Genomic DNA, 24,198 nt, shown 5'->3' with positions numbered 1-24,198 from the left:
AAAAAATCGTTCTGAGGGCAAGGAGGACCGGACGGCAGTGCATAGCCGTGATGTAGGTTCTACGTCGCCCTTGTTGTCATGTGATCCTCCCCGTCGGACATGCAAAAATTGAGTTTGTGCGAAGCAGGCCCCAGCACCAGTCGCTTCCTCTCTCTCCCTCTTTTTCCCTTTCTACCTGTGCTCGAATCACTAAAGACCACTTTCGACAGAGTTCGAATTTAAGTAATGGCTGTGAGTCAATGTGCCAGTATATTCTAGGCACTATAGTTTAAAAACCATAGTTGGTCGAAAATATATGGAGCCATCAAATATGGTGCCTCTCATAGCCTGAATCCTCATAACAGAAGTCTTTGCCGACACCATGCTGCAAACACTGCGCGTACGCGGGTGCATCCATATCGTGACGCCGTGGGGCAGCATAAAACTATGGTCCCTGGGGTCATAATCAAACTGCGGCAAACCGGGTAGGCCTGGTTAGGCAAGGCAAGGCGGGAATGGCTAAAGAATGAATACCGCAGCAGTCTGAACAGCTGTTTCGAAATAATGAAGATCCTGTCGAAAGCACATGATAAAAATTATTAAGTCCTGTTGAAGTATATTGACTGCACGATGATGAGGTTCGGTTGGGCTTAGTGGTCATGGCAGTCATTGCAGAGGGGCTGCAATTTTCGCTTTCCGAACGGGGCCAGGCCAATGAAGTCTTGGCAGCCATATGTTGACTAAAGCGGCCGTGCAAATATTGCAGTTTGTTTGAAAAATACGAACATTCTCCAAGTTCTCATTCCAGCTACTGCCGTCTCGAAATGCGGGTGCTTATAAATATTCATGTGTGTAACGAAGAAATTTTAACTATCGAATAATTCTGACGATGTAGTCGGATTACTCAAGATGAAAGAAAACGATCAGAGCCACCGCCATCTTGGCACCCAAGTTTCAGCCGCAGAAAAAGACAAAGGGGCCTTTTTTTTTACCCTACACCAGCTACATTTATCTAAAATCAATTGGAGGTATAGGAGATTTTCTACAATGGTGTAGCGGGTTTATGTTAAAAAATAGCCCTAAAGTCAGCTTACATTGAAATCACTGCCGGGCCAATGACGTCTTGGCAGCCATGTTGACTAAAGCGACCGGGCAGATATTGCAGTTTACTTGAAGAATACGAAAATCCTACAAATTCTCATTCCAACTACTGCCGTCTTGAAATGCGGGTGCTTACAGATATTCATGTCTGCAACGAAGCAATTTTAACTGTCGAATAATTCCGGTGATGCAGTTAGATTATTCAATAGATCAGAGCGACCGCCATACTGACACCCGACAGTCAATAGCCGAAAAAAAGACAGTCTACTTACATTCCGCTGAATTCACGTACCGAAGATACGCAAGGCTGCGCTGAAACAAGCCTTTCGCGATGCGCGTACTGCTATTTATACGTTTGGGTCATGTGATCCTAATCGGCCAGTTACAAAGTCATGCATGCAAATTGTCAGACAGAAGTCAATCCACAAACACAAAACCAGAACTAAAAATCGACAACATCATAATTCGTGCTTTAGTGCTAGGATATGCTGGCTAATGTGCCGAGTTACAGTGCTCTAGAATATTCTACAGCGCTGTAGCCGAGCGCCAGCGCTCCGCTGTGTGAGAGTGTGGCGCCATTTGCTATGAAAGCCCGCCGCGGGCAGTAGAGAGCGCTGTCTGTCAGGTGTGTGCCGTAGCGTCTGCTGCCACAGCAGACGACTGCGACGCGCTTCTCGCATCGTAATTATTATTATTATTTGAAACATTGCCGCCGATACAGGAGGTTCCCCTACTCCCCCACCCAGGTGCGCAGGACTCGCGACTAGAAGCGCGCAGGGATAAATTGATTCTTCGCGGCCTCAGCCGCCAGGCTGGTTGGTTGGTTGGTTCATAGGAAGGGAAAGGCGCAGTATCTGTCACACTTGCTCTGTGGACACCTGAACCGCGCAGTAAGGGAAGGGATGAAGGTGGGAGTGAAAGTGGATAGAGAGAAAGGGGGGCCGTAGTGGAGGGCTACGGAGTAATTTCGACCACCTGGGGATCTTTAACGTGCGCTGACATCGCACAGCAGACGGACGCCACTTCGTTTCGCCTCCATCGAAACGCAGCCGCCGAGGCCGGGATTCGATCCCGGGAACTCCGGCACAGTGGTCGGGCGTCTTACCCCTGCACCACCCCGGCGGGCAACAGCCGCCAGGCGGACAACTTCATTTTGGGTCTCAGGGGTTTCGCTTTAAAGAAGGGAGTCCCAAGCTTCCGTGTCATGAATGTTGGCCACTGCCCCAGGCGAAAAGGGGCATTGCCAGATTATGTGATCTAGTGTACCTCTCTGTCCGCAGTGTTTACAGTTTTCGTGTTGTCTGTCATCTGCTTTTAAATGGAGCAGCCATACCGGGTTGGGGTCATTTCCGGCCTGTAGTCTGCGAAGACTTTAGGCCTCTTCGTTGTTTAGCTCTTTATGTGGAGTGGAGAATGATTTTCTGTTTAGTCTGTAGTATTCACAGATCTCGTGGTAGGTGTTTAACCTCTTCTCGGGTTCTGGGTTGTCGACCTGCTCGACGTTCGTCCGGTTGTAGATAACTTGGGCGAGCGTGTGAGTGGCTTTGTTTCCAGACACCGATTCGTGGCCTGGGGTCCATTTTATTGTGATCCTCCATGAGATCTCCCTGGATTCGAGAATTTTCTTAGCCGCGGCGGATGACACTCTTTCTTTTGTCGAGTTCCAAATGGCTGTTTTGCTGTCGCTTATAATCACTTTAGCTTTTGTACCGACGCAGGCTAGCGCAATTGCTACCTCTTCAGCGATGACTGCATTTCTTCTTTTTATAGAAGCCGTGATTAGAGGGGCTCCGGCTCCGTCCACCATTGCTGCGACTGCAGCTCCCGATTTCCCGGCGGTTGCGTCAGTGTACGCCATGGAGTTCGGGTCAAGCTTGCTAATATCCTTTTCGATGGCTTTGGCTCTCTCTTCTCTTCTCTCTCTGTTGTGAATGGGGCTCATGTTTCTTGGCTGGGGGGTATGTACAGGTTGGTTCTGTAGTTTTGGCTGAGGTTGATCTTGGGGTCCATCCCTCTGTCGTGCTGGAGCCCGACCCATTCTAGAATTTGCCCTCCAGTCTCGGATTGACTGAGTCTCTCCATTTCTAAAGCCGCATGAAGCCATTGTTTCTGTGCGCCCGTTACTGTTTTTGCTTGTTCGCGTCTTTATGTTAATCGAGGTGCAGTGGTGCTGGCTTTTATTGTCGCCACGATATGTTCAAGCTTAGAGACAGAGCAAGGAGAGGACGTGTTTTGTTCCGATGTGCAGGAGTGGCTACTGTTCAAATAAGCAGCGTGTGTCGTTCATTGCGCCCACCGATGCTATGCGGTTGACGGAGTGGGAAAGAGCGATAAAAAGGCAAGACACCTTAATGATAAGGTTGACACTTTCATGAGTTGTGTGTGAGAAACATTTCGAAGAAAGTTGCATCGAACGTGCGTTCCAGATCACTGTAAACGGCGTGGTGAGCGAGATCGCGCGAGAGAAACCCCGTCTAAAGGCCGATACCATACCAGCGTTGTTTGAACTGTACCCGAAATACCTAGTGCCCAAAAAAGTTACCCAAGAGAAAGGAAAGGAACCTTTGCTTTCAGGTGACGCCTCCAAAAAGACGCAGAGACTAATCTTGGCCGCTGAAAGTGATCGACAACACTGCGACAGACGAGACAGAGTTCCGCTCGTTATGATAGTGCGGCGTCGACGCAGTGGAAGAGTTGGTTTCACTCTCCCAAAGTTACGCCCAGCCTTCACAGCAATCAGTCAAGAGTGGTTGCCCATTTATTGGCATCTTCATCCCAGTAACGTGGATGAAAGTTCCAATTGCGTCCAAAGAGACTTTGTCCTATGCATTCTGCAAAGCCGATGCAAATGACTTTGGAAACCTATTAATTGAAAAAATGGTTACATTTAGCAAGCCCTTGCCTGAAGGTGGGACTGGTGTACTATGTTACGGGCTATATCGCTAGAAAAGCTGTTGCTAAATATGCATGCACTAGCTGCGCAGCCCAGTTGTGTGTACCTCAAAAAGAAGCCTGGAAAGATGCTAACTCCTGGTTCACAGTTCACTTTGATAACGATGGGCTTATTTATCTCACTGGTGACCTAGCAACAACTGTAAGAGTCATGGAGGATGCATTATTTCTTTAGCAAAAACGAACTGCACGAGGAAGACATGCAGGAGATTTCAGAGTCAGCAGTGTTTGACTTTTCCGCAATTAGTGTCCCGAGCATGCCAAGAAAACTTTAGCAAGTGTCCTCAAGTTCTATATTCTTTTAAGATTTCGATTTTTATGAGTTGAAGGGAGCGTGAAGTGCGAAGGCAGGGGCGAAAATATTTGAAGTTGCGTCATTGCCAAAAATTTGCATTGATTCCACGTTTGGATAAAGATACGAGACCAGTGCTATTCACAGCTTGCTTAGAGGAAGTATTCAGAGACTTGGAATGGAAGCAGTTAAGGATAAGGGTAGAACGATAATACCTCAGTAATCTGCAATTTACTGATGACATTGCCTTGCTAAGTTACTCAGGAGATGAACTGCAAAGAATGATTGGTGACCTAGGCAGGAAAAGTAGAAAGGTAGGCTTGAAAATTAACATGCAGAAGACTAAGGTAATGTTGTACAGCCTCGGAAAGGAACAGCAGTTTATGTTAGGTAGAGAAGCACTGAAAGTAGTAGACGAATATGTCTACAGTCCAGCCCACTTATAACATCCGCAGATATAACGAACGCTCGCTTAGTACGAACGAGGGCGGTGCTACCATCAAAATATATATTGGGGCAGCAGCACAGTGTCACACATATAACAAACTGTTGTGGCCTCAACACGCGGTTAGAGCGAACGCGAAGCTGTCGGGCCCCCGTAGTTGACCGAGCCGACGGTGTTTGGCGCGGTTTCGCTCGACTGCAACCCGCGGCAGGCGAATTTCGCGCACTTTGTTCCCCTGACACGACGCGAACACAGAGCGCACAAAGCGTCCCCCGGCGCTCTTTTGCGGGTAAAATAAAGTAAAAAAAAAAAAGAAGAGGCGCGTGTTGAAAAATGAAAACGAAAAAACGCGCGCGATGACGAAAGAGAAAGTGGCGCCGCCCGCGTCGCTGTGATGCATCCACGTGATCTGCGTCGGCCAATCCGGAAAGTCAGGCGCCTGCTCTACCGGCTCAAACCGGTTCTCCATTTGTTGTTCCGTTGCAACCCCGCACTGAGGGCATTGCGCCGTCGATTCTTTCTGTGCGATGGCACTGCGTTGACATCGTCGCCGCATCCGTGCCTTTCCCAGATCGGGGAGTTGAAGGCTGCCTCAACGTGCGAGTCCAAGGGCTTGACTTGCGCCTGGTGCGATGGAGGACTGTACGCCGACCTCATCAAGTGCTAAAAGGAAAGCTGTCGACATCGCAACGAAGATGGCCATTGTTAATGAACTTGCTCAATGTGCAAAAAACTGCGAACTGGTGAAGAAGTACGGACTGTCGAAATCGACCATTTCAACCATTGCTAAGGGCAAGGAAAAGATTCTTGGTGCTACCGTGAATGCCGACCCGACGACTAGAAAGCGCCTTCGGAAGGCGATCTACGCGGACGTTGAGGACGCACTGCTGAAGTGGTTCGCTGACGCCCTGTCTCGCAACGTTCCGATCAATGAACCGCTGATGCTCTCCAAGGCTAAAGATTTCGCCTTCCTTCTGGACTTTCCCGATTTCAGCCCAGGCAATGGATGGCTCCACCGGTTTAAGGCTCGCCACGGAATTGTCTTCAAGGCGGTCGTCGGCGAGGCCGCGTCTGTGAACAACGAGGACGTCGATGGGTGGCTTTCCGACAACCTCCCAACAATCACGAGCTATGCTCCACGGGACGTTTACAATGCTGACGAGACTGCGTTGTTTTATCAGATGTTGCCATCTAAAACGCATGCCTTGAAAGGCGACAAGTGCGCAGGAGGGAAGAACAGCAAGTTGCGGCGGCTGTCTTTTGTCATTGGCAAGTCACGTAAGCCGCGATGCTTTGGAAGCTACGTGCCCGTACGCTACAGGAACAATACAAAGGCCTGGATGAGTCGTGACTTATTTGCCGAGTGGCTTGTCGAGTTCGACCGCGACATGGCACGAAAAAACAGGAAGGTCCTGCTCGTGCTGGATAACTGTGCGGCGCACCATGTGCAGCCTTCCTTGAGTGCGGTGACAGTGCTCTTCTTGCTTCCCAATGCAACCTGCAAAATTCAGCCGCTGGATATGGGCCTCATTCATGCGTTCAAGGTATGCTACCGGCGGCGCGTCATCCAACGCATGTTGATAGCGATGGATGCTGCCATGCCAGTTCGCATCACCTTGCTTGCCGCCGCGGAGATGTTGAAAGCGGCGTGGATGGAACTCACCGCGCAAAGCATAGCAAATTGCTTCCGCAAGGCGAGTTTTATGGGCCGAGGCACAGAGGACGCCATAGATCACCCACCGGAAGGCCGGTCGCACGAGGAATTGTGGCATTGCGTCGTTGACACGCAGCTGGCCGGACCTGACGTTGCCTGGGACGATTTCGTTTCTGCTGATGACGACGCCGACATTGCGGAGCCATGCACTGACGAAGCTATTGTGCGTGAAGTGCGAGCCATTCCTGACTGCCCAGAGACCGACGAGGACGATGACGAGGATGCTGTTCTACCGCCGGTTGCTGTGAACGCTTCAACCGCGATCGGTTACATCGCGTCGCCTAAGGAACTCGTGTGCTGCAGAGGCCTTGGCGATGAACATATTACCGCGCTGGAAAAATTACAAACGGCAGTGATGCGATGAGCTTTGAAGAGGCAGACATGCATCACGGACTTTTTTCAAAAATAAAGTTAACTTTCGTCTCGCTTGCTCTTTTGGCCCGTATTATAGGTGGTCCACTTACAACGAACTTTGGGTACAACGAACAAATGCCACGTGACGATCAAGTTCGTTATAAGTGGTTAGGACAAGTAGTAACCGCAGATCCGGACCATGAAAAGGAAATGACAAGAAGAATAAGATTGGGATGGAGCGCATTCGGAAAGCACTCGCAGATTATGACTAGCAGCTTACCGGTATCGCTCAAAAGGAAAGTATACATCAGTTGCATTTTACCTGTAATCTATGGGGCTGAAACATGGAGGCAGGCTAACCAATAAGGTTCTACTTAAGTTGAGAACAACCCAGAGGGCTATGGAGCGAAAAATGGTAGAGATAGGAAGCGTGCAGAGTGGCTCAGAGAAATAACTCAAGTTACTGACATTCTAGCGGAAATAAAGAAGAAATAGGTATGGGCAGGACATGTAATGCGAAGAAAGGATAACCGATGGTCGCATAGGGTAAACTGGATTCCAATGGAAGGAAAGCGTAGCAGGGGGTGGCAGAAAATTAGGTGGGCGGATGAGGTTAGGAAATTCGCAGGGGCCAAGTGGATGCAGCTAGCACAGAACCTGGTTAATTGGAGAATTATGAGAGAGGCCTTCGTTCTGCAGTGGGTATAGTCAAGCTGATGATGATGATGACGAGACACTCAATTTGTACTGAGCTTCCTGTACCCCGTGTTGAGATGGAAAAATAATAATGTGGCTATGAAATAAAACAGAGAACTATTTATGAATTCCCATTTGTTATGCGTCCCTTCATGTTCTTTTTTGATAAGCAAACAAAAAAGTGGGATGGCCTTGCTGACGGCTGCCATCGGTAAGTGTATCGCTTGATTTCCCAATTAAATCTGAAAGAAAAACAAGAACCTGATGCACATACAGCCCCGCGTCATCTGGCGTCCTCTCAGTAAATATAAAAACACCTACTGTGGTGGACGTAGCCGGTATAACGAGCAAAACTGTTTATTTATACATCAGGTAATGGCGCCCGTTTTCGCTCTTCTTGGCGCGGTCGCCCATGCCGGGGTCTCCCGGCGGTCCGCCTGGTTAGCTTGCCGCTTGGGGCGCTGTCGTCAGTGGCGCCCACAACACCCCCCTTTCTTGAAAGGTTTGATCTCACAGGTCCAGGCGTTCTGGTCGCTTACAAACACGTCCACCTCATGTGGTGCTCGTGTCCTGCAATGGTTGCAGGTGTCTTGCTGTACATCTTGCTTGTCCTCTGTCGGTTTGTACAACGTAGGACCTTGGTTCTGATGTTGGCTGTTTTACCACGCCGTGTGATGCAGCTCCAGCGAGGATGTGCACCACTGTGCCTGGTGGTAAGCGCTCTCGGCTCCGTACCTTGTGCCGGGTGTCGTATGATCGTCTTGCACGAGCTCTGTGGGCTTCGTTATTTTGTCTGAATTCGCTGTCATCCCACTTCGGGGCTAGCAGTTTCGAAGTGGTTGGTACTGTGGTGTTCAGACGATGACCCATTAAGAGTTCTCCTGGTGAAAACCCTTCCACGCTGGGTGTGGCCCTGTAGGCAAGCAGCGCTTCGTGTATGTTGGAAGACTTCCTCAAAAGCTGCTTTGCTGTCTCCACAGCTCTCTCAGCCATACCGTTGCTCTGCGGGTATTTGGGGCTTGAGGTTGTGTGTGAGGCTCCCCAGTGATGCACTAGTTCTTTGAACTCTGTGGAAGTGAACTGCGGCCCGTTGTCTGTGCGTATTGTCCGTGGAACACCGTACCGTGCAAACATTGGCTCCAAGACTAGGGCTGTTTTTTGTAGCTATCCTCGGCAGCTGTTCTACCTCGACAAATCGGGAGTAGTAGTCTACTACTACAACATACTCTTTCCCCTCCAGCGTGAAGAGATTCATGCCGACTGTGTCCCAAGGGTGTGCTGGCAATGGGGTTAGAAGCAGGGGTTCTGTTTCTGGCTTTCTGTGCTCTCTGCAAGTTGAACACTTTTCCACGTAGTTTTCAATGTGCTTGCTTATGCCTGGTCACCATCTGCATTATCTTGCCCTCGCTCGGCACCTTGTTGTGCTCAAGTGGCCTGCATAGCAGACCATCAACGAGCGAAAGCACGCCACCTCGACATACCTTTTCAGGTCAGGTGACAGCCCAAGCACAGTTGGCCATGATGTGGTGCAGAAATAGCCAACCTGGAAAGTGTTTTGTCTGACTGGATGCTTGCCCTGATTCTGTCCAGCATTTGGTTTGAAGCAGGGAGCTGTTCAAGTGCTAATTCTTCAAACTCGCGCACTGCACTGTCGAGAGTTCTTTTTTTGTCTGCTGGTTTCCCAGATGGCTTCCGGGACAGAAGGTCAGCTGTGTACAGCTTTTTGCCGGGAGTGTGGGAGATGGTATAGTCGCACTCCAAAAGGCGCATCCTGGAACGTTGAAGGCGAGGACTCAGCTCTTCAAGTCGTTCAGTCATCAGCAGCGGTATTAATGGCTTGTGGTCCGTTTCCATGTGAAAGGTTGATCGCAGCAGGTATTTGCGAAATGTTCGCAAGCCCATGTGATTGCCAGTGCCTCCTTTTCGATTTGGGCATACCTTTGTTGTGTATCCGTAAGGGAGAGTGATGCATATGCCACAGGTAGGAGCTTTTCGTGCGACTGCTGTAGAAGTACAGCCCCAAGACTGTATGAGGAAGCATCCACAGACACTGTGTGAGGCGATTGAGCATCGTTGTGAGTGAGAATCGGCGTCCTGTTTAAAGCTTGCTTGAGTTTGTCAAAACTCTGCTGCTCAGCTGGGCCCCAGTGCCAGTCGGCGTCTTGGTGGAGCAAGTCTCTGAGAGGCTTCGTAAAGTCTGCTAGCTCTGGAACAAATTTCGCTAGGTGGTTTGCAGAGCCCAACAAAGACCTGACTTCTGACACATCACATGGTGGGTCGAGCTGGACTATGGCCCTGACCTTTTCCGGATCGGCGATGACTCCTGATGAGTTTACGATGTGTCCTAAGAATGTTACTTCTGTTTGTCGAAAGGAGCACTTGCCGATGTTGAGGGTAACACCTGAATCTTCAAGCTTCCTCAGCACCAGCAGTAGCTTGGTGGCGTGTTCCTCAGTTGTCTTCCCTGAGACAATAATGTCATCTTGTAGAGAACTCACACCATCTAGTCCTTCGAGCACACGGAGCATATCTCGTTGGTAGAACTCTGGCGCTGTGGAGATTCCGAAGGGAAGCCTCAGGAACCGGAACCTGCCAACTGGTGTGATGAAGCAACAGATGTTTGGTTTGGGCTAGTTGGTAGCAGTTTCTTGAAGACATAGCGCAAAAAAGACGGGGACGGGGTCTACATCTGTGTTAGTTGGTGTGATGCAGGTTGTGTATTCGCGAGAGTCCTTGGACAGTGGCACCTGCCAGTACCCTGCTCGTGCACCTAGGCGGCTGAAAACTTGCACCTGCTAATTTTGAAAGACACTCGTCCACCGTAGGCATGAGCACACGTTCGCGTATTATTTGTTGGTTGAGTTGACTGTAGTCCACGCAGATGCGCAGCTCATTGTTCTTTTTTCGTGCGACAACCATTGGAAAACACCACTCGGTTGCTCGCTCAATCTTCTGGATGACTCCCAAGTCTCATCCTTTCTAGTTCTTTCTTCACAAGTGGAAGCAGTGGAAGAGGCACGCGCCTAGGATAACTGACTGCGTATGGCTCAGCATCCTATTTGACTTTGATGCGGTACTCAGTCTTCATGACTCCAAGCCCAGACGTTAGCTTTAGGTAACGCCAAGAAGTTGGGGACATCAGTTGATTGTGCGAGGGTTTCGTCTAGCTCAAGAGGGCGCTGTAGAATCCCAAATGATTCTATAGCTGATCGACTGAGCAGCGGTTCTTTTATTCCTTTGATGATGAATACTGCTTCTTGGACATCAGTGTTGCGCCAGGTGACTGTTGCATCGATGTAGCCAACAGTGGCTATGGCTGTCTGGCCTGGGCTTATCAACAGCTGTTGCGTTGACTTTTTTTTCGAAGAGTTTGCCACAAGGCATAAGTTGAGAAAGGGGGAATGGGATGCAGGCGATAGAAAGTTAAAAGGACTGAAGTCCAGTTGTGCTTATGTATTCGAGAAGGTTGGCAGTATAGCGATTGTCCATTGTCCATTTCTCATAATCACTATCGCGATTCCACCGCAGGCCCACCTTCATGATTATCCGTTGCCTAATGTGCGTCGTTGATGGACACGTCCACAAGTGACGCACATCGCAGACGTCAGGTGGAGTCTCACAGTGAGGGCACCTGTCAGTCACTGGTAGATCTTTCTCCCGCCATCGATGTCGAACAGATGGGGTCAGAGCCGCCCCTGTCCGGATCCGGCGCACTGTCACCTCCTCCTGCCGAGTAAGACTACGGGGGAGAGGGTGCGAACACGGAGGAATGAGAGCGCTTGTTCGCTGGCGCAGAACTTGCGAATCGGAAACGTGGGGCAGGAACGGATCTGGGGGAAGAGGGGAAGGTTGTGGATCGTCTGATGTGTTTATATGCGTCATAGCATCTGCTTGTATGTTATGTGGATCGCGAGCATGGCCGCGAATCCAGTGTATGCGAACAGGACATGGGTACTTTGAACATAGCAAATGTATGGACTGTGTTATTTGGAATGTGCGTCGAACGGTCTTAAGCTGTGTAAAGATGAACTGCATTGAATGTAGGAACTGGTGGAAGGGAATGTATGGCATTGTAAATTGCTTGAAGTTCCAGTGCCAGAGGGGTGCACGTATCCACGGTATATGTCACGTGAGTATTGAGATGCGGATGAGAGGGACTATACACAGAAGTAACTCCTCGCTCTGCAGTATGTGATGCATCGGTATATAATATGCACCCTTCAGGCAGATGTGCGGATGATACCGACGGGGAAGCAGTGGGGCGATTGTCCGTGAGCTGGCAGTACGACCATGGAGGTAGTGTCTTTAAATGATGTAGTTGTAGAGACTGTTTGCGAGCTCTATTTGCCATCCGCTGATCAACGAGTTCAGTGAGCGTATTTAGCTGGGCATACTCCTGAAGCACTGGTATGGGTGTTAGGCGGGGAAGATATGTAATTGCACGCATAGCCTCGCGATTGACGGCCTCAAGGGAGTCCCACTGTCTGCGGGTGAGACGTTGAAACTGTGCCTGGTATATTATACGTGGCTGGAGGACAGAGCGAACAAGCTGGCGGGCCGTGTGAGCACGCGCGCCGCCAGAGCGCATAGCTATGCGACGAATGAGACCTAAAGTAGCGTGAGCGGTCTTACGGATGGCTGTCAGCCACGGGGTGCCAGTCCCAGAGGAATGAAGAAGAAGACCAAGAATGCGAACGGTTTGTACCTGAGGAATTGGGGTATTATCTATCATAAAATTTATAGTGGGAGCTTTCCGTAAGCCAGCTTTATTTCCAGTTGGAATGAAACAGGATTTTGTATGCGAAAGAGTTAGGCCCAAAGGAGGGAGGCGAAATGTCAATACATCCAGCGCATGCTGGAGGGCCGCCTGATGGACAGACGTATCTGGATGACAGCACCATAAGGTTACATCATCGGCATACTCAAGCACGCGTATAGAAGGGATGGTCTCTAGGGCTCGAACAAGTGGAATGAAGGCCACATTAAATAATGTAGAGGCGAGAACGGAGCCATGGGGTCCCATGACGGTTCTGTCGTACTGGTCGTGTGCGATTGCAGTCACATCCGCGCCGGTGTCGACCTTGAAGGTAAAAGGAAAGTTGTTCACGGTAGCAGTAATCCTCCACGGCGTGTTCACTCCCACTTTGATTTCGCCTAGATATAGCTCTCCGAGATCTTTTGGTCATTGTCGGATACTCGAGGTCTCGTCCTTCGGCTTCGACATGCAGACGCGGGCGTAGTGGCCTTTTTTCCCACACTGGTTGCACGTCTAGTCTATCGCGGGACACTGTGTCTTCGTGTGGCCATGCACAACACCACTTGCAGCGTTCGTCTCCCGTCTTGTGTGTACGTTGAGGGCGCGACTTTAAAGGCACCTTCGCTTCGTACCGGCGAGTTTTGACGTTTGTCTGGCCGCGAACTTCTCCCATGTCGAGAGCTGGCTGTTCGATGGAGCGAATTTCCTTGTGTTGAAGTTTCACGCTCTCTGAATTGCGGCAGCTGTGATTACTTTTTCGAGAGTGAGTTCTGCGTCAAGCTGCACGCTCTCGCTGAGTTTTATGTCTCGCAAGCCGACCACGAGCCTGTCCCGAATCAGTTCGTCCTTGAGAGTTCCGTAATTGCATCTTTCGGCCATCTTGTACAGTTCAGTCGCAAATGCGTAGACGTTTTCATGCTGCTCTTGTCTCCGAGAGTTAAATCGCGCTCTCTTATAGATGACATTCTTTCGAGGTAGGAAATGCTTTTCAAAAGCACTCACCACGGCGGAGTATGATGCCATCTGTTCGTCTGTCAGTTTCAAAGCAGCGAGCACGTCCTCCGTTTCTTCGCCCGTGGCGTAGAGTAACAGAGAGAGAGTAAGAGGTAGCGTTCCCACCTGCGGTGCCATCGTGTCCAATCTTCGGGCTTGCGGAAATCGAGCTTTGTCGGCAGTTCCACGGCGAGCGGGTTGAACGTCATTCTCGGAGTGCCGCTCGCGCGCTCTTCGTTCGCGCCGCGAGTGTGGCATGACGGTGCGGCCGCTTACGTTGTGCTCGCTGTCCTGGGTGTCATGTTGCGTTGGTTATCCCGCCGCTGCCGCCATGTGGAGACGTATCCGGTATAACAAGCAAAACTGTTTATTTGTACATCAGGTAATGGCGCCCGTTTTCGCTCTGCTTGGCGCGGTCGCCAATGCCGGGGTCTCCCGGCGGTCCGCCTGGTTAGCTTGCCGCTTGGGGCGCTGTCGTCAGTGGCGCCCACAACACCTACAATACAGTGCTCTAGAATATTGGGCAGTGTCTCGTGCGAGGGCGGACTGCCGATGACTGCTGCGCCATCGGCCAGGGGGCGCTTCGTGTAACAGGTGTGCGCAGCGAGCCGTCCGCTGGCTGCGCTGCCGTGAGCGTCGGCTCATCGTATCTGCACTGCGTGGTGCGCTTAATTCGATATTTAATGCTTGGTGATCGCCTACTTGCTTAATAATTTTAACATTTCAACCATAATGCATTGTTCCATGGTCTGCGCGGCTGTATGGCGCTGTAATGCCAGCGACGATATTGGTACAGTGAACTAGAATATTTCACTGCAATATTGGTGCGGTGCGCGCTTTTAGCCACGAGCTAAATACAGCATAGGTCGCACTTTGCGTGTGTTATGAATGCATCTCGTGTTTCCGAACCTATGTGAGTCTATTGCACCCACTTGGATAAATATGTTGCACAGAAAGAAATTCATTCGAAGCCTGCGGTGCTTCGAAACTCGCTAATCTTAGAATCCTATTTGAATAGCAATGTGTTTTAGAGAGCTCTTGCGCGCATTGTGCAAAAAAAAAAGAACGTTATTCTGCAGACAGTAATATATTCAGGTTCCAAACATGGCACAACATGCAAATTAGAGCCTTGGTAGGCCGTACCGTCCTTGACCACAAGCGTACACTTCTGGGAAAAGAAATTTCCGCTGAACGACGAGCACTCACCAGCAACTGGTTGTATGCCTGTACCAGCTAGGGCACTACTGTAGCCCACTAACATGTTCAATTAGTGCCTCCGCCTGTACTGGATTTGAAATGTCTTGCGAACAACTTTTTTCCTCTTATAGAAACTTCGCCACAAGAGCCTCCTCACCCGATTTTGTAGCCGACATATCAATTTTGACAGCTTTTTCAGGGCCAATTTGCTACTGTCTCCGGCAGCATCCAGCTCACATGCACTCGGCGTAGTGGAAAGCTTTTTCTCAGAGGGGCAAGGCGATCCTTGACCACATTTCGGGTGTTTTAGTAACCAGGCTGCAGGATCTGCATTTCAGCCATGTAGTAGTGGATTCATACTAAACTTCTGAAGCTCTAAATCTCAAATGTAAAGGCGAGCACCTGTGCTCACTTCTTAACTAGTTGTGATAAAGTGGAAATCCTCATTGGCTTTAATACAAGTGAGAAGCAAAACACTCAGCCTGGTTATTTTTGGCAAAGACGGCACATTCATTTTTCTTGGCAAAATCCCCCCTGTTGGGCTCCTCGGGACTGTCGCCGTCAGATGTCGGCTGCTCTTTATAAGCTAGCTTGTAAACACCGTCTCCGCTTCGCTGCATGAATTGTCTGTTCACAGATGTTCCTGACTTTCATTTTCTTTGGCAGCGACTTTGAAACATATTTTGGTGCGTCCGGAAAGATGGTCGGAACGGCGTCATCAGTAAGTATGTGACCGGCCTCTACTCTAGTTCACCGTTGATTGTTTGATACGTGCGCTGAATTAAAACTTGTTCAAAATAGCGCTCGCACACAACGCTTGCTTCGTTCAGCCCTCTGTCTGCTTTCTTGATGTTCTGTGACCAAATCTCAAAGCGATCGGCGTCAATAGATACACGAAAGAGAGAGGAACTCCCTTGCACAAGCTGTAACCGCTGTTGCAGCCCGGCACTGTCCCTTGTGTCGCGTCGCCTTTCCGTCGTCGTGCACGCATTGCTTAGATGTTCCAAGTGGAGAGCACAGACGAGGTTTCAACAACACGCCAAGAAATCGCAACAAACGGCGAAGAACGTGCAGAACAACGAAACACGAATTCCTCAAATCAACGCGCGAAGACGGTCTGCGCTCGTCTTTGCATGCAAGCGAATGGAGCTCGGCTCGGCGCACCGCACGCCTTGGCACACCTGTTACTGGCAGCGCCCCCTGGGTGTCACGCGCGCTTTCATCGCGGCGGCGACCTCGCTCCTCTATTTTTCCCTGGCGCGGACGACACACTGCCCAAGATTCTAGAGCACTGTACCTACAATACCGCCAATGATGCTGCGGTACCGCCACAAACTGTTATTTACGCCTGAGAAAAACGAGGATCGCAACCGGGCACCCAAAGCTAACAGCACGACCCTGCGACGCGCCTACATACCAACCGGGCGGGAGCGGTGGGTGCACCAGCGCCGCCGGCTCGCCGCAGGCAGTACTATAGCCTCCTTTAGTATAAAGGAGGCTATGGCCGTACACTCCGGCCTTAGCACTCTCCTGCATAGTGGCACCCCCCGCACGGCTTCCGGTGGCATTCATTGCTCTTCGGGACACTCGGCACACTAACCAATAACTTCTAGGCACGGTATCCGTGCCTCTTGTAGATGCCAATACAACTGCGTATGTATGTAGCGATCATGACTGCGCCGCCAAATGTTTTTTTTTTCTTTACTTTTGCTCGCCCTTCCGCTTTATATTGCTCGCATTTTTTCGTTATAAGCCATTTGGCTGCTAGTCAACGCATGTGTTTGCTCAAAAAAACTCTACTGTCCCGTCTGTAGGCGCTGTTTTCGCTGCTCACTTCTAACATGAAACAGCCCCAGTCTACCCTCTTCTTGCATACAGTTCATGAGGTTATAAAAGTACAACTGCTAACTTCCTTTTTAACCTCATTGGTTCGTCTGCTGTAACCGCCACACTACAACTCCTCCGTGACATAAAGTAGTCCGCTTTTGAAGCTTTCCTGCTTTTTTAAATAAAAAGCTCACTTTCAGACCATGTTTTAAGGAGAAGTTCGATATATATGGCTTGTCGAATGCATCGAATATCAACAAATAATTTTGTTTACCATCCAGCAGAGTAACACACAGGCCCGTACTATTATTCATAGAGAGCAGCTGTTATTTCTTTCCTGTTTTATCCTACTCTAGGTAACCTAGCCATCACTATAGACTCGCAACTTTTGCTCCTTTAAACACACGAAGTCCACAGAATGTCACTTAAAGGAGTGTGGACAACCAATATCGATTGTATTTTTCGTATCAATCACGAGTTACAGGAATATTGTTACGGACGAGGAAGGAGGAAGAAGAGGGCAGTGGCGGGGCAGGAGAGCACCTGCCCGCGCCACTACTGCCCTCTTCTTCCCCCCTCCTCGACCGTAACAATATTCCTGTATGTGGATCCGTACGGGCCCGGGTTTCCGCCCACGACCGATAATAATTTATAACTGAATTTTTTTCGTCGCACTCGCTTCGGTTTCAGTTTCAACAGCAGACAAGATGGATGTGACGTCAAAGTTAAGTCTAGGTCAGGCGAAGAATGAAAAAGCAATGATATGATCCCTGCTTCTTCACTTGCGATCACTGTTCTTGAGGCAGGCTGGCTTCACTCTTGCATTGAATTACGAAAAAGGAACAATTATATTGGTGTTTTCCTCCATCACGTGACCTAAACTGACGACAGAGCCACTGCTTTGCTGTTCTGTAAAACCGACACTGAAAGCGATTAGAAAAGTATTCGATTATGAGTTATTAGCGCGGTCATGGACAAATGGTTGTAATAGTGCCACAGATATCATACAAAAAAAAAACGAACAAAAAGATTAAGCTTCTACATTGCTCGGTTCATGCATATGAGTGTGGTACTCTGGAACTTGAGTAGTGGTCGTGGAAGAACAAGGGCGCGCGGGAGAAAAACTAAGGCCAAAGTTAATCAATATCGAAGGTAGGAAGCATGCAATTTTCTGGACTCATTCTGAAAATTTGGCTTGTTAACAGTTAATATAACGTCATTATTATGATTACGTTATTGGAACGCGCCGTTTTTCACAAGTTTTGCCACCAAGAAAAACTACGTTTAATTGTGTATGCATAGTTTCTTGACATGCTGACAAAGTTATACAAAAAGCATTCGTGGAAAGAAAATAAACCAATAAAACGGCAATAGAACAGCAGCCCGCAGCTTCCAATTAAATGAGAACATAAAGTTTCAACTCTGAGCATAGCAAGCTAAGCTAAATATTTCATCGTAAATTATAATAAATAGGTCCTCTCGTTTTACCCTGGATAATGAGGCCCTAGGCTGCAGCCTCCTTAGCCCCCACCTTAATCCAGAGTGAGGGTGCTTGAGGGAAGACAACGAAATTTTAAGAACAGTTGGCTCAAAATCGAAAAAACAATTTTGTAGAAACAAAATATGGGCCGATCTGGACACAATATGCTGAAAAACTCCTCTTATTATGCAACCAATTACCTAAACGCCCCTAATTAACATTTTACCTGTACCAGTTTCATGGTTAGACACAAGGGTGCTTCGAAGCCATGAACACACGATAATATGTCAGTTTTTGAAACGAAAAAACACTCGCTGTTTAAAGGCCTGCAGCGCGAGAAAATTGACGATTTTTTCGTTAGAAACCGAAACTGAGCGCAAGAAGCTAAGTTCAGAAGCGCCGTCTGTTCATGACGCGACGCAGTGGCAACGACCAATGGCTTAAAAATAACGACCACGACGCTGCCATTGACTGGCTTTTCCTTTCGCTTTGCCTCGAGGATAAAAAATGCACATGACATGGAGCAATACCGGCCACACTAAGAACTGAGCGCCATTGCCACTGCCCAGGCAATACCTCCTGAAGAACATGCTTGAAGCATCCCTCATATGTCAAAGGGCTGGATTGGATTTGATTGGAGAAATTTTATTGATCAAGATCAATAGGATGAGAACAGTGGCCCTCTACAAACAAAGGGCGGCATCTCCCACCCAGTCCGCGAGGTTGGCTTGAGTGTTCTTGTCCCGCTCTCTCAGGAGCCTAAGCCAAGCTTGCCGAAGGGAGAAAGCAGAAGCGCCATGGGTTGGCTGAGAAGTCCGGCGACTTGAAGTCGCCTCACAAGAAATCGGTCAGCGAGCGACTCAATCAAAAGCGTCGCTAGCGACTCGTTCGGGTCTCCAACTCTCCGCGACGAATCGTGCGCGCAGCCTTCGCGAGTAGTCAGCGTGAACTAACCTTTGGCGACTCGCCGAGGTCGCGCGACACGATTCGTCATGGAGGGGGAGACTCGAGACAAGCGCCCATGGACACCGAGTGTTCATACCGGCGTGCGACTCGCTTCACGACAACCCCCTCTTCGAAAGAAATTTGAACGAAGCGCTTATTTTCGCTCCTTTGCAGCCTCTGCTAACGTGCTCGGGTAGATCAGTTCGGACTCATTTCGGATATCAATATGGGCAATTATAAGCGAGGAAGAAGATCTTATGGTTACGCCCATGTTTAGGGCTGTTTCTACAGCCAAAAGCACTCTAGTTCGACAATGACGGAAGCGGCGGTGGTGTGCACGCCGTTTTCTGCGGTCTCGCGAAATAGCAGAGCACGAAATCGCTTCATGCCCGAGCGTCAAGCAGATGACGAAGAATACGAGTACAAACGCGAATTAGTACACTCCACTCTCGCAGTGATCCTTAACATGTGTGCCAAACTACTGCGGGCGCAGTAAGTCGTGCCCATGCGCGCATGCACTCTTGAATTTTCCCGCCCAAGGAAGGAGGCGGAAATGCCGCGGATTGACCGAGGAGTTCTGCGACTTGAAGTCGCGTAGCAAGAAATCGGTTCACACTGGCGACTCGCGGAGGTCGCGCGACACGATTCGTCACGGAGGGGGCGATTAGTCACGGAGGGGGAGACCCGAACGAGTCGCCAGCGACCCGTTTTAGGTTGTTTGAGAGAGTCGATCGCTGACCGATTTCTTGCGACGCGACTTGAAGTCGCAGAACTCCTCAGCCAACCCGCGGCGCTTCTGCCTTCTTCCTTGGGCGGGAAAATTCAAGTGTGCATGCGCTCATGTGCACGAATTACTGCGCCAGCTGTTGTTAGGCACACATGTCAAGGATACCTGAGAGAGTGAAACGTACTAATTCGGGTTTATACTCGTACTCATTATCATGTGCTCGACGCTCTGGCATGAAGTGATTTCGTGATTGCTATTGCGCGAGACCGCAAACAACAGCGCACAAAATCACCGCCGCTTCCGTCTTCGTTGAACTAGAGTGCTTTTGACTGTCGAAACAGCCCTAAACATGGGCATAACCTTAAAGGCTGGTTCACACTGGCGACTCGCGGAGGTCGCGCGGCTCGATTCGTCACGGAGGGGGCGACCTGCGACAATCGTCGATCAACAGGGAGTGTTCACACCGGAATGCGACTCGCTTCACGACAAACCTGCCTCCGAACGAGATTTGAACGAAGAGCCGACTTTCGCGCCTTTACGGCTTCTGCTACCGCGCTCGGGGTAGATCAATTCGGACTCATTTCGGTTATGAATATGTGAAATTATCAGCAAAGAACAGGATCTTGTGGTTATCCCCATGTTTAAGACTGGTTCGACAGCCATCGCGCTATAGTTCAACGAAGACAGAAGCGGCGGTGGTGTGTGCGCTGTTGTTAGCGTTCTCGCGAAATAGCAGATCACGAAATCGCCTCATGCCCGAGCGTCAAGAACATGACCAAGGATACGAGTACAAACGTGAATTAGTACGCTTCACTCTCGCAGTGCTCCTTAACACGTGTGCCCAACAAATGCGGGCGCAGTAAGCCGATCGTGCACACGCGCGCATGCACTCTTGAATTTTCCCGCCTTGGAAGGAGGCAGAAGCGCTGCGGATTGGCTCAGTAGCTTTGCGACTTCAAGTCGCGTCGCAAGAAATCGGTCAGCGAGCGACTCCATGACGACTCCCTCAAACGGGTCGCTGGCGACTCGTTCGGGTCGCCCCCTCCGTGACTAATCGCCCCCTCCGTAACGAATCGTGTCGCGCGACCTCCGCGAGTCGCCAGTGTGAACCAGCCTTAAGATCTACTTCCTCGCTGATAATTGCATATATTCATACCCGAAATGAGTTCGCATTGATCTACCACTAGGTCTGTAGCACAGTCCATAAAGGCGCGAAAGTCGGCACTTCGTTCAAATCTCGTTCGGTGAAGGGGTTGTCCTGAAGCGAGTCGCATGCCGATGTGAACACCCTTGTCGATCGGTGCTTGTCGCGGGTCGCCATCTCCGTGACGAATCGAGCCGCACGACCTCCGCGAGTGGCCAGCGACTCGAGGAGGTCGAGTGACAGGATTCGTCACGGAGGGGAGACCCGACCAGCGACCGTTTTGAGGGAGTCGCCAGCTGACTGATTTCTTATGACGCGATTCAAGTCGCAGAACTCTTCAGCCAATCCGCGGCGCTTTTGCCTTCTTCCATGGGTGGGAAAATTCAACATTTCATGCGCGCGTGTGCACTCATTACTGCGCCCGCAGTTGGCAAAGATCACTGCGAGAGTGTAGCCTACTAGTTCACGTTTGTACTCATACTCTGGATCATGTGCTCAATGCTCTGGCATGAGGCGCTTGTCGCGGGTTTCCCCCTCAGTGACGAGTTGAGCCGCGCGACCTCCGTGAGTCACCAGTGTTCACACTCGCGACTCGCGGAGGTCGCATGAGACAATTCGTCACGGAGGGGGTGATTATTCACGGAGGGGGAGAACCGAACTAGTCGCCAGCGACCCTCGCTGACCGATTTCTTGCAACGCAACTTCAAGTCACATAGCTCTTTAGCCAACCCGCGTAGCTTCTGCCTTATTCCTTCGGAAAGACAATTCAAGAGTTGTAGGGCTCGTGGCGCGCCGCGCATTCGAAGGCCGCGCCACTTCTCAATGCTCCCTGCGCGCGTGCCTGTTTCCCTCTCCCCGCTCGCGCGGGGATAACCGGTCCCGCGCGAGGGGGCTATAAAAGAAGGCACGCGCCGCCGTCTCGCCCTCTCTTGGTCTCTGGCTCCTTGGTCCCTGGCTCTTCGTTCCGGCGCTCTCAACGACCCGCAGCCACCCGGACGACGACACCGACTTCGACGATCCCCGATCCCTGTGAGATTAAAGATGTTTATCATACGGCCCACTGTGTGTTTGTCGTGCGCATCCCTCAGGTAGAGAAATCGCCCACAACTGGCGCCCAACGTGGCTCACCAACAACCGCAGCTGGTAGGTGAGTGGCGTAGTCCGTGCCGTAACTTCGAACGGTCCAACCCACTTGTGCGCTAGCGACGCGGCGAAACCGCTGGTCCGGTGCACGTCGCAGACTTGAAAGCTTACCACCTTCGCAAGGACGATAACTGCGAAGCGGGGGAAGCTCAAAACGATGCAGGTAGCAACCCGGTTCGCAACCGACGCTATAACCTAAGGCCAAGGTAGTGCACTCCTTTGTCTAACGTCTTTGCTTCTTTCAGAATGCATTCTGATAAGATTTTGCAGCAGCCAGATGAACCACCGTCGCTGGGGCGGGAAACCGCACCCAGCGCTTGGTTCAAGGAGGGGCCACTTAAACAGGGGGTACCCCCCTAGTTTGTGGCCCATTATTGTGACCAGCGCGGCCATGCTGGCCGTCTTCAACGAGTTGGATTGAAGCCCGCTGCCCAGGCCTGGAGTACGGGCCTCAGGAAGCCAGGTGTGCCCGTGGCGGAAACGCCTGCTGCAATGTGCATCCAGCACGGCGCCACGTCGAAAGGGGTCAACGATGTAGAGCAGCAGCTCAGGGCCGCTGCCAGTCGTATCCGTGGCCGAGCCCAGCTGCGCTGTGACCCCGAGGATGTTGCCGCTGCCGGAGAGGGACCAGCCGGAACAGTCCCGCCATGCCTGCTGCTTCTCCCGTCCCACGGACCAGCTGAGATGGCATCCCGCCAGAGCCAGGCGACAAGCCTTCATATTTTACGCCGACCCGGGCTCGGACATGGACATGGCCCGGCGGTTGGCGGAGCCCGGGTCGGACGCTGAGGGGGGGGGGATGTTGTAGGGCTCGTGGCGCGCCGCGCATTCGAAGGCCGCGCCACTTCCCAATGCTCCCTGCGCGCGTGCCTGTTTCCCTCTCCCCGCTCGCGCGGGGATAACCGGTCCCGCGCGAGGGGGCTATAAAAGAAGGCACGCGCCGCCGTCTCGCCCTCTCTTGGTCTCTGGCTCCTTGGTCCCTGGCTCTTCGTTCCGGCGCTCTCAACGACCCGCAGCCACCCGGACGACGACACCGACTTCGACGATCCCCGATCCCTGTGAGATTAAAGATGTTTATCATACGGCCCACTGTGTGTTTGTCGTGCGCATCCCTCGGGTAGAGAAATCGCTCACAGAGTTCATGGGCACGGCTTACCGCGCCCGCATTTGTTGGGCACGCACCGCAAGTATCACTGCCAGAGAAGCGTACTAACTCGCGTTTGTACTCGTATTCTTGGTAATGTGTTGACGCTCGGCCATGAGGCGATTTCGTGATCTGCTATTTCTCAAGACCGCAAAGAACAGCACGCACAGCATCGGCGCTTCCGTCTGCGTCAAACTTGAGCGCTTTGGCTGACGAAACAGCCCTAAACATGGCCATAACCACAAGATTTCCCAAGCTGATAACTGCACATATTCATACGTGCCCGAAATGAGTCCGAACTGATCTACCCCGATCGTAAGCAGTGGCCGTAAAGGCACGAAAGTCGACTCTGTTCAAATCTCGTTCGAAGAGGGAGTTGTCGTGAAGCGAGTCGCGCGCCGGTGTGAAAACTTGGTGTAGATCGACGCTGGTCGCGGGTCTCCCCCTCCGTGACGAATTGAGCCGCACGATCTCCGCAAGTCGCTGGTTCACACTGGCGACTTCTGGAGGTCCCGCAACACGATTCGTCCCGGTAGTGTATGTGGGAAACCCCCGGGCAGCACAGGACGCCGGCCCAATATTGGAAAACAACTGGCAAAGTACGGGCCTGTGTAGGTCCTATATAGCCAGAGTTTTTCTATATTGGCTGTACCAGTCCTTAACGTTCCCAGTCTTGGCCCTGCTTTCCCATTCTTTGTCCAGGGTTGGCTGTGCCATTGCTAAGTTATGGCAATCATTGGCCAAGCTAGCCAGAGTTCCCCCACTTTTTGCCACTATTGGCTACACTGTCCTAAACAGTTGGCTATCTCGGCCTTCGTTTGCCATTTCTCATCCAATATTGAAATTGTACTGGCCAACATTGGTCAACGTTGTTACATGTAGTCAAATGGCATGTCAACATTGATGTTGCGACGGCAGAAATAAAATTAAATATATTGCCACGGGTACGTACCAATTCGACAGTTTATAATTTTCGAACAATTTAAAACTTGCTTCGTGCGAGCTAAAGAGCTTTTTAAAGTTTCAAACTTTTTACTTCATTTTCGTACAATATGTGGCCTATTTACATCTTCGCAACGCTGTCTTGCATTCGTTGCAAAACGTACATATACACTAGAATCCAACCAGAAGCCAATCCCTCACTGTGGGTATGTGTACAGTAAACTAATATTCTAGTTCACTGTAGTATGTGCCACATGTGTACTGAGGCGAAAAGAAAAAGAAGCAGTCAACCGATTGCGCCGGCTAGATCTACGGGCTCCCGTATGAAAAAAAAAACGAGAGCGACGTTTGAGGCGGCGCGGCGAAG

At 50.6% G+C, this 24,198-nt stretch overlaps 1 protein-coding gene across 12 annotated transcripts in view; it reads right to left on the bottom strand.

Annotated features, from left to right (window-relative positions):
• The window catches only part of LOC146184524 (uncharacterized), a 546,446-nt gene that overhangs the window by 484,621 nt on the left and 37,627 nt on the right, over window positions 1-24,198 (bottom strand). Inside the window, exon 1 of one of the 12 annotated variants that reach the window (XR_014708879.1) lies at window positions 1,353-1,629. The exons of 9 other annotated variants lie outside the window; for them this stretch is intronic. The gene's annotated coding sequence lies outside the window, so the exon portion shown is untranslated. Of the gene's footprint in view, window positions 1-1,352; window positions 1,645-24,198 lie in introns of those variants that run through there. 2 more of the 12 variants (XM_084609413.1, XM_084609411.1) reach the window with 2 other exon arrangements.

This window comes from Amblyomma maculatum, chromosome 7 (genome assembly GCF_055883805.1).
Source record: "Amblyomma maculatum isolate TAMU_Amacu chromosome 7, ASM5588380v1, whole genome shotgun sequence".
Taxonomy (NCBI): Eukaryota; Metazoa; Arthropoda; class Arachnida; order Ixodida; family Ixodidae; genus Amblyomma; species Amblyomma maculatum.
The sequence above is the reverse complement of the archived record's forward strand: the minus strand, read 5'-3'. Positions and strand labels throughout refer to the sequence as shown.